This window comes from Bubalus kerabau, chromosome 12, assembly GCF_029407905.1.
Source record: "Bubalus kerabau isolate K-KA32 ecotype Philippines breed swamp buffalo chromosome 12, PCC_UOA_SB_1v2, whole genome shotgun sequence".
Classification (NCBI taxonomy): Eukaryota; Metazoa; Chordata; class Mammalia; order Artiodactyla; family Bovidae; genus Bubalus; species Bubalus kerabau.
Window position 1 is genome coordinate 13,727,719 of NC_073635.1, and position 14,153 is coordinate 13,741,871.

Here is a 14,153-nt window from a genome sequence, read left to right on the forward strand (position 1 = left end):
GGTCGCAGCAGTCTGGGTGCTCCCCCTCCACTGACGAGCAGCAGTTAAACTCACGTGACGTCTTCTCCATCCCCTTAAAGCCATCTCATGTGGACAGTCACCTCCCCTCCCATCCCCTTCCATTAAGAATTGGGTCACTCACACAAGTAACCATAACCCCCTGGAGAGGAGGACGGGGTGCTGACATCTGGAGGGAGAGGGCGATGGGACAGGGAGAGCTCCGAGGACTGAACCCAGGTGTCTGGTGGTCTCCCCTAGAATCCCTGACTCCTCTCACCCCAGCCCCTCCACCATGGCAATCAGCAACCAACCCATTGAACAAAGAAGGCATCCAGTGGACTCATCGCTCGCCACGAGCTGCAGAGGAACTTGACCTAACAGGAGTCCTCTGTGGGGAACCTGTCACAGAAGGTGACGCTGCTTTGTGGCCAGTGTCTTCTATTTCTCTAAGGTACCCAGAGATTCTGACATCCGGTCTGTTACACGCAGTACTGTGAGGCTCCTAGGGCCATGCTGCAGCTGTCTCTCCTCCCTTTCATTCCTGATGAAAGGGAATCATGATGACAAATGATTCATCAGCAAACCAATCTCAGCATGGACTACTGCATGCCTTCAGCTGCCCTTCTGTTTACTCCACCAGTGACACAGGTCCCTTGCACTTAGCCCAGTGCCGGCCTTGCAGCAACCTCAGAGCTGGAAAGGGCCGAGTACCAATCACAGTACGTATGGCCTGGGCTGCTGGGTGAGGGGGAAATAGCAAGTGTGACCTTTTAGATTTATGCTAACATGTAGGTCTCCAGGGTCCACTTAGTCAAAGACCTTTTCTGAACCATCTCAAATTAATATTGCCTACCATAAGCAAACGCCAATCTTTTTTTCAGTCTACAAAGAATTTATATATTTATTTCTAAAATGTTAAAAAAAATTGTATTTAATGGAGAAATTTGAGAGACTCCAAAAAAAGGTAAATGGCATAATATTCTACAAGAGGAAAACATGGAGCAACTAAGATACCTATTGATCAGTTGACTGATTGATCAGTTGACTGACTGATAGATATTTACATATATATATATATATATATATATATATGTGTATATATCCAGCTTCCCAGGTGGCCCTAACAGTAAAGAACCCATCTGCCAAAGCAGGAGACATAAGAGACGTGAGTTCAATCCCTGGATCAGGAAGATCCCCTAGAGAAGGGCACAGCAACCCACTCCAGTATTCTTGCCTGGAAAATCCCATGGATTGAGGAGTCTGGCGGCGGGCTATGGTCCATGGGATTGAAAGGAGTCGGCCATGACTGAAGCGACTTGGCATCCAAAGCATATGTATATACTATATATATATATAATATATATATATAACCAAACCCCCAATTTGGTTAGTGTGGCATGGTGTTTACAACATATTCTTTTATTTACCACCACCTCACAAATATCTTGACCAATTTTCTATTGTATATGTTCAGCCCCAGACCACATACCAAGGAGAATATAATTTGTGTCACTGACTTTCTAGTAGCAACTGGCTCTCATTCTAATGCCCACCCAAGGGGCATTTGCTCTGCCAGAGTCACTCACATCTTCTGTTTAGATATTCCTGGAGCACTGGATCATTCCAGCTCTCAGACAAAACTCCTAAAATGCTCCATTTCTGCCCTTTGGGATGGCACAGCTTAAAGCACATGGGAATCACTAAAGTTTCCCAAGGAATATTGAGAAGAAACCATGAGCAACAAACAGCAGAGTCAGCCTTCACAGTACTCCTCTCCTGCTCCCACCATGAGAATGCTCTCCTTCCTCTTTAAAACCCTCCCAGCTGGCTTTCAAAAAGCCACTCCTACAGTCCTTTGGGTGAATCACTCTAGTAGTTCTTATCATTATTTAATATTTACTAAGCGTCCATACTATATGAGGTCATGAAGTTGCTTGACATGTATTAATATATATTTGGCAGAGATATGCCAAGTGTATTTAGTCATTGCCAATGTTCTTTCTGAGTTGGAAATACTGCAGAAGAAATATGTACTTGACCTGAACTCTCCAATGTCGATTCTTTTAAGTAAGTGTAAACGGAGCAGAAATCCTCCATCAGAGAAGCATTTGCAAAAGGGGAATAAGAAAGAACACAAGCAGCAGATGGGGCTTGAGAGCCATGAATGAGAAGCCCAGGATGCGTCCAAAGTCTGTAAATCATTATTGACTGAGCTCCGTGCCGTCTTAATGACTTTTACTACCTCTTGGTTCCAATTCGAAGTGCATAGTAAAGCAAGCAACACCGCAAGGACCAGAGGGGCTAGAACAGTAAACTACTCGTAGCTTAGTAATTGTTATGCATTAATTATTCAGGAGCTGGAGCCACTCTTTGCAAACATTAAAACCAGTGACAGCAAAGAAATATGCCTTCCGTTGGGAGGATAGAAAAGAGTAGTGCTATTTGGGGTTGATGCTGGCACGATATTTAGCAGAGCATGACAGGCTTAGTAGATAAATAACGTGATGTAGTATCATGCAAACTGTTAGCAATGTATTGGAAGGCCAAAGTATTCCCTGTAGGGCATTTACATCGGATTTGCTATGATTGCAATATCTGCACAGTGATGCATTACGTGTTTTATTCTCTTTATTATATGTTTTCATTACCTTGTGTGTTAGAATGCAATAAAGAAAGCTGAAGCAATAAAGGTTGATTGATAATAATAATTCTGCAAGGATGCAACTTCCTTTCTAAAGCAGTTCCAGAGTCAGAAGAACCAATCACATCCAGTCATCTGTTCCTTTGTGAAGATTTTATCCTCCTTGCTGATGAAGGAATGGTAATTGCTTTGGAAGCAGCTTTTGGTGACAGCTGGCCCTGTGTGGTAACGGGGGAGGAAGGTAGGAAAGACTGTGTTCCATTTAGATGCTGAATCCCGCATGCGCTTCAGTTCTCTGCTTCTCTCTTTTCTTTCATATTCTTCAACTTAAATCTTAGATGTCCTCTTTGAAAGAAAAAAACTGTAATTTTTCAGTAATCTATGCTGTTGTGTTCTTTCACTCTGACAGCTTATCCTACCTTCCAAAGTTTGTAGATCCTCTTCTCAAGGATCTCTCTGCAGTAGCTCTAAAACTGGGATCACTGGAGTCAGGAACTTAATAGATGTGTGTGTTGGGTAGGGGAAGAGTCTCCACCTAAGTTTATCATTTCTTTCTTTACATATAATTTTATTTATTTTTGGCTGTGCTGGGTCTTTGTTGCTGCCAGGCTCTTCCCCAGTTGCAGCGAGTGGGGATTACTCTCTAGTTGCGGTGTGCAGGCTTTTCATTGTGGTGGCTTCTCCTGTTGCAGAGCACGGGCTCCAGGGCATGCAGGCTTCAGCAACTGTGGCACACGGGCTCAGTAGTTACAGCTCCCAGGCTTAGTTGCTCCGTGGCATGTGGGATCTTCCCAGATCAGGGATCGAACCTGTGTCTCCTGCATCAGCAGGTGGACTCCTTACCACTGAGCCCCCAGGGAAGCTCCCCACCTAAGTATAAAATGAGCTTCAGAGATTCAGATATAGCTGAGCATGTGTGATGACCTGGTGAATGGGTCTAAGGAGTAGATTTTTCACAGTGTTTTTGTTGGGGAATGTAGTTTATTTGTAGGCATCCAACGAAGCAATCGAGGAGGGCACGGCACCCCACTCCAGTACTCCTGCCTGGAGAATCCCATGGACAGAGGAGACTGGTGGGCTACAGTCCACGGGGTCACAGAGAGTCAGACACAACTAAAGGGATTTGGCACGCATGCACAAGGAAGTGATCAGATTGGAAAAAAAATACAGTGTTTGGGACGCTGGAGAGAGGAAGTACTCACAGAAACTGAATGAAAAGGGCTTTGGAGACTCTGGAGAATAACTGTGTTGCTTGGATGGAAAAATTACAACAAAGGCAGAGCAAACAGCATCCTCTTACCTCTATACCGAGCACAGAATGGCTCCGACCTGGTCAGGATGCCTGAGAACACAGCTCCACCCCTGGCTCCTCAAGTGTCTGTGGCTCCGAAAGTACAGAGAGAGAGCACATAGTCCTGGTCAACACCTGCAGGGAGGCCACCAGCCTTGGATTCGTGCAGACGCAGAGCCTAAATGACTCCGAAAGCAACATACCTCAACCAGCAGAAGGCGCAGAGAAGCAGGGTTGATGGCACCTGGGAGGCTCCTCCCCACACCTCCCAGAAACACTCAAGGAAAATTTTGCAGGAAATTAAGGTCTTGTATTATGTTGGTATGGGCATGAGTCAGTGAAATTTGGGTTATAAACATTAAGTGGCTTTATTTGTACCCACAAACAGATGAGGCTTTGGGGAAACCTAGGTTATATACGAAGTAAAAGGAAAATTACATTTGTGATTGCAAAGGGCAGGCAGTCACTCTCAGGATTTTCTGAAAGGCCCAAGCAATACAAACAACCTGGGCTTCCCTGGTGGCTCAGCAGTAAAGAATCCGCCTGCTGAGGCAAGAGACACGGGTTCAGTCCCTGGGTCAGGAAGATCGTTTGGAGAAGGAAATGGCAATCTACCCCAGTACTCTTGCCTGGAAAATCCCATGGACAGAGGAGCCTGGAGGGCTGCAGTTCATGGGATCGCAAAAAAACAATATAAATAATCCACAGTTAACCACACTCATGGAACAGAGTCAGGTCAGGCCAGGGAGCCTCACAGGTAGAGGAGTCACTGCAGAGGACATCAGAGAGGGTGAGCATGCCTGGGATCACATCCAACCTAGAACAGTATCTACAAAACGTTGGTCACAAAAAAATTAAAGAGAAAGTCTGTTAAAACACAGATTGCAGGGCCCCACTCCCCAGAGGTCCTGGCTCAGTCAACTCAGATATTTCACAAACTTCCCTCCCAAGGTCATCTTGACAGAAGTGGTCTTCAAACCACTCTTGGATAAACGACATGCCAGGAGTGTCTGTCAAGGCCGCACGGTCTGCATTGCAAACTTAGAGGTACCACTGTGAACACGATCACCAAGACTGTACCCAGAAGGGATAGAACTCTGTGTAAGGAAGAGAGTAAAGTGAAGCAGAGAGCACGGAATGCTGTAGCCAGGCACAGAGCCAGAAAACAGGAAGCCAAGAGAAGCAGAGAGAAGACTGGAGTGAGGGGCAAGGCCACAGATGGAGCATTGCAGGTTACAGCTTTTACATGGTGCTCCCAGCTCAACGTCAGACGGCCTCATGTTGGGCTGGATGGTGGCAGATAACTATACACTCCACTGGCAATATGCGTATAAAACTGCACAGAATAAGAATAGAGGTGAGGAGACAGTTAAAAGCCTATTGCAATATCCTTTAACCATTGATACAGCTCATGGACTCTTTCTCCACTAATACAAAGTAGAGGTGATTTTACAAGGGAAGAAAAGGAACATCAAAAATCAGCATCCTGCCGTAGTAACTTAGATGACCACTGAACCAAAGTGAAACTCAGCCTTTGTTTATGCCGAAACTCCATTTATGATCCAGAACTGTACTATACATACTACTGTATAGAAAATGGATAACCGATAAGGACCTTCTGTGTAGCAAGAGGAACTACACTCTATATTTTATAATAACCTATAAGGGAAAATAATTTGGAAAAATAGATACAAATGTATGCAACTGAAATGCTTTGCTATACACCTGAAACTAACACAACACTGTAAATCAGCTAGACTTCAATTAAATAAGTAAATCTTTTTTAAAAAAAGATCTAGAACTGCAGATTCAGATCATTTAGGAGGTATTTCACTTTTAAAATACACATATTTCATTTGAAACAGATTTTTCAGCTTATTTTATCAAAGACGTTAGTCACTAGAACTACAAAACCAGGATTCTGAAGCTAGCTTCAAAGTGATTCTCACCATATGTTCAAGCTCTTATCAAAAGCTTTGCATCACCATAAAGGGGTTATAATTTAGACAAAGGGACATAGCACTGGGTCTACAAAGCTTCTGCTGTAACCTAAAAAATGATTACCTTGAAATTTCATAGAATCCATTAACAAAATCAGATTGTTTACATTTATAGATTCTTCAATTCCCCCAATCCCCCGCCAGGGCTTCCCTGATGGCTCAGATGGTAAAGAATCTGCCTGCAGTGCAGGAGATGTGGGTTTGATCCCTGGGTCAGGAAGATCCCCTGGAGAAGGAAATGGCAACCCATTCCAGTATGCTTGCCTGGAGAATTCCACAGACAGAGGAGCCTGGTGGGCTACAGTCCATGGGGTCATAAAGAGTTGGACACAACTGAGTGACTAACACTTTTAACCCCCCAAAATAGTTGCAGTTGTCTTCCTGGCCCTTAATCACACAGTTTCTATACTTTTAGACAATTAGTGGTCAAATTTTCATTCAATCAAATCATTACTTGCCTTTAAATCCTAAACTTATTACGAAAATTAGCTTCAGTGACCTTGAGAAAAATTCTCAAGAAATCCTTTCCAAGTGAATATTTAACAATAAAACAGAAGACTTTAAACAGAGAGAAATTCTACTTTGATCTCTTTTGTGGATCACTGAAATGGACCTGGGCTCAGGTCTTCTCATTGTCAGGCTCTACTTACCAAGAAAACTGACCAAACTACCATCCATTTCTATTCCAAAGTATAGTCTTATGAAACTTTCATTTCATCATGAGGGAAATACCATGACTAATCAAAAAATGACTCTGTGATGAAATGATGCTTATACTGTAGCAAACTTTTATCACTTTCTGATGAGTAAATTTCATCAAAGACACAAGAACAAAGCAAAAAGTTGTTTACTTTCAAAACTCTAATCAATTCTTTTTTAAAGACAATAAAAGCTCTGACCTCAGCATTCTTTACTGGTTTTTCCTGAAGTCTTTTTCTTCCTTTGATCTTCTTTGTTACTTTCAGCACCACCACAGATGCTAAAAATCTCTCCTGAAAACAAGATCTGTATGTCTGTTAGTTGCTCAGTCATGTCCGACTCTTTATGACCCCATGAACTGTAGACTGACAGGCTTCTCTGTCCATGGAATTCTCCAGGCCAGAATACTGGAGTGGATTGCCATTCCCTTCTCCAGAGGATCTTCCCAACCCAGGGATCGAACCCTGGTCTCCTGCATTGCAGGCAGATTCTTTACCGTTTGAGCTACAGGGAAGCAGGGAAAACAAGATGGAAGTGTGAAAAGATAATGGACTTGGACTCCAGTTCCAAAAGATCTTGGTTCAAATATAATCTTTGCCACACACAGCAAAATTTGAGGGACTGCAGTTAGATTTCTATAACAGCTTTATTCAGAGCTGCCAAAACTTGAAAGTAACCAAGATATTCTTCAGTAGGTAAATTGGTAAATAAACTATGGTATATACAGACAGTAAAACATTCTTCAGCACTAAAGAAAAATGAGCTATCAATTCATTAATAGACAATGAGGAGTCTTACATCAGGATCTTATAGTTTTCAGAGTACAGGTCTTTTGTCTCCTTAAATAGGTTTATTCCTAGGGGTTGTTTTTTTTTTTTGATGGGATGGTAAATGGAATAGCTTCTTGAATTTCTGTTTCTGATCTTTCATTGTTAGTATATAGAAATGCAACTGATTTCTGTGTATTAATTTTGTAACCTGCAACTTTACCAAATTCATTGATGAATTCTGATGATTTCATAGATGCAAAAATACTCAACAAAATATTAGCAATACATATCCAACAATACAGCATAAAGATCATACACCATGATCAAGTACAATTCACCCCAGGGATGCAAGGGTTTTTCATCATCCACAAGTCAATCGATGTGATACACCACATCAATAAAATAAAGATCATCTCAATAGATGCAGAAAAAGCTTCTGACAAAATTCAGCACCGATTTATGATAAAAACGCTCTAGAAAGTGGGCATAAAGGGTAGATATCTCAACATAATGCAGGGCATACATGACAAGCCTACACCTAGCATCATCCTCAATGGTGGAAAGCCGAAAGCATTCCCTCTAAGATGAGGAACAGGACAAGGATGTCCACTCTCACCACTTTTATTCAACATAGTTTTGGAAGTCCTAGCTACATAAGTAAAGGGAATCCAAATTGGAAAAGAAGCTAAACTGTCACTGCCTGCAGATGACACGATACTATACATAGAAGATCCTCGACATGGAGGCATCTAAATGCGTATTACTAAGTGCCCTAGAGGAGAAAACGACAACACACTCCGGTATTCTTGCCTGGAGAATCCCGTGGACAGAGGAACCTGGTAGGTCACAAAGAGTCAGGCATGGCTGAGCACGCAGGCACACAAAACTGGATGCAGCCAATCTGAAAAGGCTCTATAACATGTGATTCCAATCACACGACATTCTGACAAAGGCAAAACGATGGAGACAGTAAAAAGATCAGTCGCTGCCAGGGGCTGCAGAGAGGGCAATGTGAAGAGATGAATAAGAGATTACAAGGATGTTTAGGATGAGTAAGAGATTATACCATAATAATGGACACATATTATTAGACATTTGCCCAAACCTACAGAATGCACAAAACCAAGAGTGAACCCGACTGTAAACTATGGACTCTGAAGGATAATGATGTGTCCATGTAGGTTTATTAATTGTAACAGATACATCAGTCTGGAGGGGGAAGTTGACAATGTGCGAGGGTTGGGAATGTTGACAGTATGTGAGGGCTGGGAGGCAGGTAATCATAACACATAGGAAATCTCTGTATCTTTTTCTCAATTTTTCTGTACACTTAAAAGCAATCTAGAAAAATTAAGTGTTGTTTTTTTTTTAAGTCATAGACACTAATCAGACCATGAGACCAAATTTTTCTTACAGAAGGGAAAGCTGTCTCTCTTATCAAAATGAAGATATGTGGCAAGAAGAGTCAGTTGTACGCACTTGGATAAGCCACTTATTCTCTCTCTAATCTCTGTTTCCTACGATTTAAAATGAGGGTAATAAGTCACAAGAATTAATTATGTTCAAAATCTCTTGTATTTTTTTCTTAGTAGGAACCTAATAAAGTCAGCTGAATCCAATTAAACAAAGGCGAGGTTGGCTCCAGCATATAGAATACCAGAGTCATTCTAGCTGTCTTGTTGCTGTGTTAAGTCACTCAGTCATATCCAACTCTTTGCAATCCCATGGACTGCAGCTCACCACGTTCCTATGTCCATGGGGATTCTCCAGGCAAGAATACTGGAGTGGGTTGTCTCACCCTTCTCTGGGGGATCTTCTCAACCCAGGGGTCAAACCCAGGTCTCCCACACTTCAGGCGGATTCTGTACACTATCTGTGCTACCAGGGAAGCCCAAGAATCCTGGAGTGGCTAGCCTATCCCTTCTCCAGGGGATCGTCCAGACCCAGGAATCAAACCAGGGTCTCCTGCATTGCAGGCAGATTCTTTACCAGCTGAGCTACCAGGGAAGCCCAGCTTTCATGTTAGGTTAGTCCTACAGGTACAGGGTCATAAGGAAAGTCTCCTGTACTCTGGGAATGCTGTACACAGATGCCGCTGGCTAGATTTCCTCTATGTCAAGATCAACCACTGTCAAATGCCTCCAAATGTTCAGAAAAGCAGAATTTTTCACAGCCTTGTAGCCCAGTCAGTGAAATCTGTCCGCCCCCAGTGCAGAGTGCAAATGCTCCCTCTATACCACCACCTCTTTGGGGCCGGCTCACAACTGGAGCACCCAGACCACAGAAGGATCTAGCTTATTGCTGAACATTTCCAAGACAGAGAGTCTTAGTAACCATATACAAACAAAGGACAACAACAACAAAAGGGGAAAAACAGAATCAAAAAGAAAATACATGAGATACTGATTTGCACACACACAGAGAAATTTTTCAAGCCTTTGGGGTTTGATCACCATCTCGGCTACAAAAGCTGTTTCTAAATTGAGCACTTCCTCCAATGTTGATTAGAGGCAGATAGCATGTCTCCTCTTCTGCATATGCCAAGGGCAATGTCAGTACTCAAAACCAAGAACGAAAAATGATGATGAAAACATGAGGCTAAAATCCCATGCAACCCTTGGCCGGCTCCTGCTTTTGAAATTCTAAATTACAGGCTGAACCATATGGTTCCACATACCTGGCTAGTGGCTTCTCTCTTGGGAAATGACTCAATCATGCGTTTGTCTTTCTGGGGATGGCTGAGTTTTCTAAACACCCTCTGTCCTCATAAGCCTACACACTTTTTGTTGATGGGAAATCTTGTGAAAAGCAGAACATTCAAGAGTCATTAATAGTCATACTCAGAAGCTTTCATACTTATCCCACAAAACCCTCCGAGCAGGCCTCCCTGTGGTTACTAAATTTTTCCTCTTGCTGAGATTTCCCAGCATGCTCTGGGATTATCAAGTAAAGCCAAATATTAAGAGGGAAATCTTGAAAGTCCTTCAGTGCCTGGGGTGGAATCAAATCAGACATGCCCTCCACTCTGGCACCAGCCAGCTGAGCTACAAACACCGACCCAGCCCACGCTGAGAAGACTCATCGTGAGTGGAAACCCATAATGTTGCTAGGATACGTTGTCGTTTCTCAAAAGCGGGGGAAATGAAGTATATAAAACAGTGAGAAAGTTTGCAGAAATAACAGTTAATATTTACTTCAGGCATTCATCTGGACATGGCAACGTTGAAATGCTTTTCCTTCAGCATTTCTTTCTGCCCTCAAGGCCTTATATTGGATAAGATTCTGGATTCCTTAATCATAGCAGCTATGCACCATGTCTCAATTTGCAACTAAATGTAGTTTTTGCCAAAGTGAGTACTGGACTCAGAGAACAGTTAACATTAAAAATGGGGGAAAAAAAAAAACCAAAAAGCTGATCTGGAGACAAAAACATGGAAGCTCATATTCCTGGTCAAATGAATTTTATTATGCTGCATTTTAGTGTCTTCCTTCATGTATTCTACTTGGTTGCTCAGATTGTGAAAATTACAAAATAAAAATTAAGTGGCTGTGTAATACCTGACTTGTCAGTTTTTCCACCTAGCATTTCTTTCTCTTGCTGCATTAACTCTGTCTCAAGGAGAGGACACATGAAATATGAAAAGCCACCTGTCTCATTTAGTGAAATGGGAAGGATAGTGGGCTGGAAGCAAGAGGGCCCGATTCCTACCTAATCCACGTCTGCTGCTTTACGCTATGTGTCCTGCAGCAAATCCCTGGAACTCCCTGGGCTCTACCTGTGTTCAAGCTTTTACAGGAAATATCATTCTCCGTCAAGAAAAAAGAATCTCTTAAGATTGTTGTCTTTAAATGAAAATCTCTGGGCATGTCTGCTAAATACTCCAGTCTGAATAATCTGAATAACCAGTCTGTCTTGTCAAATTTTGAAAAACGGTGTTCATGAAAAAAAGCTGCTAGTTCAGCTCAAAAGTCAACCACAAAATGCCTTTGTTTGTTCTTCTCTATGTAATAGGAAGACTTTATTTGTACTCCCCATATCAGCACATAGGCTATAAAGACATGCACATCCAAGGATCGTGATTTAATAAAATTAATAATAGTGCTGCTTCATCAGCGTCATCCCTGAGTGAAAGTCTCTGTTTTGCTTTCTGCCAGTGCAGATGAAGAATACATGTCTACTAGTGCAGCTGGTGCTGCTGTCTTGATTTGTGCTGAGATGTCAACAGTTTATCTACCTTTATTTCTGTACTATCACTGAAAATGTCAACAGAGTGAAAAAAGCAAAACTGGGAACAGATTTGACCTCACAGACTCCCTGGAAGTGTCTCGGGATCATTAAGCAGCCAAAGACAATGCTTGGATAATCGCTGTGTTCACAGTAATATAAAGACATGATGGTAAACACGTGTGGCTACTGGAGAGAGGAGAGACACAGAGAACAAAGGAGGATTCATTTCATAAAATAACTCATCAGACATGAAATAATCAGACATCTCGTTCTATAGTATGGATAGCATGTAATTTTCCTTTGGTATTATCATCAACTCTGTTTAAAATTAGAATATGTGTTAGTTGGCCAGTCGTGTCCAACTCTCTGTAGCCCACCAGGATCCTTTGTCCATGGAATTCTTTAGGCAAGAATACTGGAGTGGTAGCCATTCCCTTCTCCAGGGGATCTTCCCAACCCAGAGATCAAACTCAGGTCTCCTGCTTTGCAGGCAGATTCTTTACCATCTGAGCCACCAGGGAAGCCCCAAAGAGAGTATACTAGCTAATAAAGGGCTTTCTGAGTGATTCAGTGGATAAAGAATCCGCATGCAATGCAGGAGATGAAGGATATGCGGGTTCGATTCCTGGGTGGGGAATATCCCCTGGAGGAGGGCATAGCAACCCATTCCAGTATTCTTGCCTGGAGAATGCCATGAACAGAGGAGTCTGGCAGGCTACAGTCCATGGGCTCGCAAGAGAGTCAGACACAGACTCAGCGACTAAAAGCAAGAGCACTTAAAATACCTAATACAACGTAAATGCCATGTAAATAGTTGTTGCCAAAGCATCACAAATTCGAGTTTTGGTGTTTGGTACTTTCTGGAATTTTTTTCTTTTTCCCAACATTTTTGATCCACTGTTGGTTCAATCTGCTGATACAGAACATACAGATATGGAGGACTGACTGTGTGCCCAGGAAACTATCATCACAATCAAGTAAATATATCCATCACCCCCCAAATTTTCCATGTGCTCCTTTCTAATAAGGCAGAGCATACTGCGATGACCATAAATCCCCCTTCTATGTGTAGAACCAACAGAAATTAACACATATGTTCAGTGAAGGCATGTATTAGAAGGCTGATAGCAACACTGTTTTAATAGCCCTGAGTTGGAAATTATCCAAACACTCTAAAACAGAAGATGGACACATGAATTGTAGGAGAGGCACCCAGCAGAACCTCGTGTGACAATTAGAACGATCTCCAATTACACATATTCATATGGCTGAATCTCATAAAAGATGAGAGAAACAAGCCAGATGCAAAAGAGTATATACTATACTATTTCATTTATACAAGTCCAAAGCCGGGTAAAAGTAATCTGTGCTTTTAAAAGAATCAGGATAATAGCTGTCCTCGGAGGTAGAAGGGGAGCTACTGAAAACAACATAAAAAGGCTTTAGGGGTGCTTATAATGAACTATTTATTTATTGATCCAAACGGTGACTATATGAATGTGTTCAATTTGTAGAAATTTATCAAGCTGTTCCTTATGTGTAATTTTCTGCAATGTACTCCCATAATTTTCTTTTTGTAAAGTTGATAAGCTTTATCAAAAGTTTTAAGAGTGTTACCAAGATCCTTCTCTTTTATGTAGATACTGAGAAGACAGCCAGTTGGCAGCGTCAGTACAGTGTGGTGAATTCACAATAAACTAGAAAGCCAGGGTTATATAGCACGGTGCATCTGGGGAACGTTGTAACCAGCCAGGAATGGTTATTGCTAGTCACAGAGCTGAAAGCTCTCAATAAATTTTGTTTCCTCCATTGCACACTGTCTGATGATTGGCAAAGAAATAAAATATAGAATCAAGAAAGCCAGAATGCCCTCTGCAAGAATAAAATGTACTGCCAGTATGGCACACAGCTGTACCTCCCACCAAAGTTGTATGGAGCTGATGAGAGGTCCAAGCTGCTTCATGACTTGGAGAGCTTGTGTGCATCCCTTTGCCAGAAGCGCAATTAGAAAAAGCAAACAGAAAGTATGTTTCTGCTGAGATCCCTGAGGGAAGGAAGGAAAATTCCTCTCCAACCAAGAGAGGAAAGGAGAAGAGAGTATCAACTTCTTGTCTTTTTAATGATGAGCTCTAGGAAGCAAAGGAGAAATTCTTTATCTACCTGAACAAGTGTTATTTTCCTTTAGTCCTCAAATAATGCCCAAGAACTACTTGGTTATCAGAGTTTATATTAAAAATTTCAACTCTTCTTGTATTGGTTTTCAATTTTACAATTTCTGTTAATGACGCAAGGACCATAGCAAGCTTCTTATACAGTTTTCTTGTATCTTCTATGTGGCTTTGTAATTGAAAGACAAAACCCGACAAAACTGGGGGAAAAGTGAATGCCAAAAATGGACAATGGTTAAACACGTCATGGCATGTCACGGAGTATCACAGAGCCATTAAAAAAGTCAATCAATTTACTTCTAGAACCAAGATGGTGGTCTCTAAATAGCATTTTCCAATAAAAGGGAACATTCTTC